Here is a 5000-nt window from a genome sequence, read left to right as displayed (position 1 = left end):
GCAATAATTGAAAGTGCACTACACACTTGCACGCAAAGGAAATAAATAAAAACTTGTTCACCCACACTGACTTTTGTTCACCTTGTCCTCTCTAGCTCACGTAGTTTAAAATGAAACCACTTTATGTTGCGTCTGTTTTGTGTTTTTAGCGCCCAGGTATTTTGGATTTAAATCTATTCACCTGTTTACGCTAACTTCTTTTGTCGTCCATCCTTCTAAGAATGGTCTCCTTTTCTTTGAGTTGTCTCTATGTAACACTGTGGCTCCTTCCCAGTCAATGTTGTGTTGTGATTCGTTCATGTGTTTATAGAGTGCTGAGGCTGCCTCTTTCCGTTTAACTGCCCGCTTATGTTATTCAATTCTAGTGGCCAGTTTCTTCTATGTTTCTCCTATGTAATCTGCATCACAATCCAAACAGCCAATGCGGTACACTACACCCGATCGACATCTCTAAGTTGTATGTTCTCCCTCGTAAACACTGATTTGAAATGCTTGTTCATAATTTCTGCCATTGTCGTAGTTTCGCTAATTCTTGTTTGTTTTTCAGTTTGTTTTTTACAAATCTGTAAAATAGTTTTGGTTGATCTTTACATTTTTCTATGACATCCTTTTCGTATTTTCTCTTTTCTTCTCTGCATTTTTCAAGTCTTTTTTCTTTCTTCTATTTTATCAAAGCTTTATCCCTTTTGTCTTTTAACTCCCTACATCTTTTGTTGTTCCAACACTTTACATATCCTTTTTCTTGTTTTTGTCTTGGAATATACTTTTTCACTCCTTTATAATTTTTTGTCAAAATATACAATTTTTCTTCTACTGTTGTTTCCTCTTTGTATATTCTTTCCCAGTCTGCTTTTTGAAAAAAAAATCACATTTTTTTAAATAAAAAAAATCCATACATCTTCCCTTCCTATGTTGTTCGTTTTTTTCCATGTATTTTTCCTCATTTAGTTCCAGTTCAACCAATACGTGGTCCCTTTTACTTATTGGTGTCTTATATTCAATCTTGTCCACTATTTCAGTTTCTGATGTGATTATTAGGTCCAGTCTCTATGGTTCTTCCTCATTTCTATATCTAGTATTCTTTTGTATCAATTGCGTCACTGTATGTTCTATAATCATATCAAGTAGTACATTTCCCCATAGCTCGTCTCCACCCTTCACTGTCATATCTTCCCAGCAGATTTCTTTACAATTAAAGTTACCCATTATAACTATTTTTCCTCCATCTTCCATTATCTTATTTAGTGTTATCCTTTTGTCTTCTAACATATTCTTGTATTCTCTCTCTTCCCACAAAGCCGTTTAATTTACCACAAACTTCCTGCTCTTCTTGTACCTGTCCTCTATTTCCATTATAATCATCTCTTCTCTATTCTTTCCATATGTAACATTCCTCACATTTATATCTTTCTTAGTCAGGAATATAACTCCACCTCTTGTTTTACTTTTCTGTTTCTAATCCAATAATTATATGCGCCATATCCTACACTGTTCGGTGGTAATGGTCCTTTCAATTTTGTCTCTACAATTCCCATTATGTCCGATTCTTTTTCCTTCACGTAATCATTCAGTTCATTCAAGCCTGCTATCAAGCCATCTATATTTGTGAAAGACGCTTAATTTTCTGTTACTTCCATCGTGTTTTCTGTTTCCCATCCGTTTTTCTCTACTATGAACCACTTTCATATCTACTACTCTCCAGTAGAATTTCTCTTTGTCTGACTCTGTTCTGTTCTCGTTTTTTTCCTTAGCTTCTTTTTTTTTTCTCTTCCTCTCTTTCCTCTTGATTCATCTCTCTTTTTATCCATACCTGTTTATACTGATCACTTTATGCTAGTTTCCCTGTTTTTGATAAGATATTCTCTGCTGTCGTTTGTGACCTGAATTTAACTTTAATTGGTCTGGTCTTGTCCGTATTGTATTTCCCTAGTCTAAATATTTCTCCAATTTTTTTCCTTGCTTCTGGTTCATCTTCTTGAACTACTTTTAATACCTTGTTTACTTTTTCCTTCTTCACTCACGTAGTCCTATTTGGATTATGCTGCTCTTTCATTCCTAATATGATTATACATTTCTTTTTATCTGCTAAGTCTCCTACTATATCCTCCTTCTTTTTCGTCACTTTAATAGTTGTGTCCTTAGTTTATTCTTTCATCTGTCGTTTCACTATATCTATAAATTAAATTTTGTTGTTCTCTTGGACTTTTTTCCAACCACTTACTTCTTTTGCTATGGACTCTTTATTCTCTTTATTATTCCTCTTTAATTCCTCATTCTCATCCTTTACTTCTTTTAACTGTCTTTTTAATTCTTCGATTTCTTTGTTAGGTTTTGATTCTCATTCTTTAGTTTTTCCAATTTATGAACTCTTTGTGTAACTAATGTTAATTGGTTAAACCTCCCATGCTTCGTTCATTTTTTTTAGTCTCTACTTTACTTACTAGTCGGGGGAGATTGTCATCTCCTCCCTCATTAAATCCTTAAAAGTAATTATCTTCTCTTTCCATTGAGCTGCTATTATCTATATTTCTACTTTTAATACCTCTGCTCACCTGTTCGACCCCGTCTGTGTCATCTGCACACCTTTTGTTGAAACCCTTTCTGACGTCCGGGGCCCGTTCGTCCCCTTCCTCATTTCTTCCTTTTTACTCAATAACGTCTCCCTTTCTCCTTTTTCTTCACCTGCCCACTACACCACGAGCTTTCCCCTTCCCTACTAATACTACATAAGGTACTCCGTCGTCACTGTAATCCACGAAAATTGCATTTTATTCCGGAGTTCCAATCTTTGCTGTCACTCCGACGTGTGTGTGTGTGTGTTTGTGTGTGTGTGTGTGTGTGTGTGTGTGTGTGTGTGTGTGTGTGTGTGTGTGTGTGTGTGTGTGTGTGTGTGTGTGTGTGTGTGTGTGTGTGTGTGCGTGTGTGTGTGTGTGTGTGTGTGTGTGTGTGTGTGTGTGTGTGTGTGTGTGTGTGTGTGTGTGTGTGTGTGTGTGTGTGTGTGTGTGTGTGTGTGTGTGTGTGTGTGTGTGTGTGTGTGTGTGTGTGTGTGTGTGTGTGTGTGTGTGTGTGTGTGTGTGTGTGTGTGTGTGTGTGTGTGTGTGTGTGTGTGTGTGTGTGTGTGTGCGTGCGTGTATACACATATATATGTATATATATATGTATATATATATATATATATATATATATATATATATATACACATACATACATACATAGAAAGAGATAGACAATTAGAGAGAGACTGGGAGAGAGAAAGAGAGAAAGGGGGGCAGACAGATATAATAAGTAAGTCTGAGAGTGAGAGAAACAGGATATGTGATGATGACTGAAAGAAGTAAGATGTCATGCAGAGGAAGAAGAGAAGGAAATGAGAATTACAAATTATAATAATGAAGCGGAATAGGGAGAGTTGAGAGGGCAAAGAGAAGTGTAAATGTAAATATAAGGAGATGAAAGAAACACAGGAAGAGAATAAAACCAAATTGCAAAAAAGAGACAAGAGGAAAATAGAAATAGAATGAAATAGAAATAGAAGAATAGATAATGAAAACAGGAACGGTAGATGTTAAAGAATATCAATAAAATGAAAGAAGAACAAGGATAGTTTAGAATGAGAGGAAATTAATTAATTTAGATTAAATAAGGAAGGCACATGAGAGGTATAAAGAGGGAACATTGACTACAGGGAAAGGAAAGGAAGAATTAAAACAATATATATGGGCAGAATAGGGATAAAGATAAGAGTAAACAAACAATGAATAGTCATAGGAAAAGGAGTAGAAGAAAAACAGAGTGGGAAAAGAGATGAGGAGGAACAGAAAGAGAATAAGCTGGAGCTTCAGAAGAGGAAAAGTGGGTGGTAGAGCGTTTAAAGGAAAAGTAAGAATTGGATCAAATGGAGGAGGAATAATAAGAGAGGAGAAGGAGTTGAGGGAAGTGCAGAAGATAGATGTGAAGGAGGGCGAGAGGATGAGAAGGTGGAGGAGGAGGAGGAATAGCAGAAGGAGGAGGAGGTTGAGGGGAGAGGAGGCTGCCTGGGCAATATATGGGAATTGGTAAATTGAGAGATTAAGGAATCGGCAACAGAGATCCTTCAATCCTGGGCTTAATTCCTCCCTTATTACACCACTAAACCCTGCCTCCCCTCCTCTTCTTCCCCCCTCCTCCCTCCCTCTCCCTTCTTCCTCTTCTTCCTCTCTTCCTTTCTCTCCCTCTCTCCTCTCCCTTCCCTACCACCAAAGATTTTTCTCTTCTTCCCTCCTCCTCCTTTCCCCCGGTTCCATTCTCCCTCTCATTCCCCTTCTCCTCCTTCTCCTTCCTTCCCGTCCTGCAGTCCCTTCCCGTCCCCTCTTCACCTCCCTTCTCTCCTCTCTCTCTCTCTTCTACTTCTTTCCCCTGTATTTCTGTCTCCTCTATTTTCTTCCTCTCACTTCCACTTCCCGCATCTCTTCTTCTTCCCCCTCACCCTTCCTCTCGTCCTAGTCTATTCTTCTATCCTCCTCCTTCACCTCCTCCTCCTCTCTACTCCCCTCTCCTCCTCTCGTATTGTCTTTTCCCCTTCTCCCTTCCTCCAATATCTCCCTTCTCTTCATCTTTTGCTCCATTTCTTTTTACCTCATTCTCTTTTCTCTTTTCCTCCTCCTCCTCCCCCACTCCATCCTCATATTACGCATGCTTCCCTCTCCCTTCCCCTCTCACTCTCCTTCTCCACTTCTTACCTCCTCCCCCTCTCTTCCTCGTCCGACTTCCCCTCCCTCAATCCCCCTCTCATCCTCGTCTTCCTTCCTTTTCCTTCTACCATTTGTCTTTCTTGTTTTGCATTCCTTTCCTTTCCTCCTCTTCTTCTTATTCCCTTCCTTTCTAATTCCCTTTCAGTCCATCCTTTCCCTCTCCTTTTTTCTGTTCCATCTTTTTTTTTACCACATTTCCCACTTCCTTTCTCACTGATCTTTACTTTCTTTTCTTTCCCCTCACCTCTCCCCTTCACTTTGCCTTCCCAT

The sequence above is a fragment of the Oratosquilla oratoria genome, chromosome 19 (assembly GCF_046742065.1).
Source record: "Oratosquilla oratoria isolate Oo_2021 chromosome 19, ASM4674206v1, whole genome shotgun sequence".
NCBI classification, from domain to species: Eukaryota; Metazoa; Arthropoda; class Malacostraca; order Stomatopoda; family Squillidae; genus Oratosquilla; species Oratosquilla oratoria.
This window is presented reverse-complemented; position numbering follows the sequence as displayed.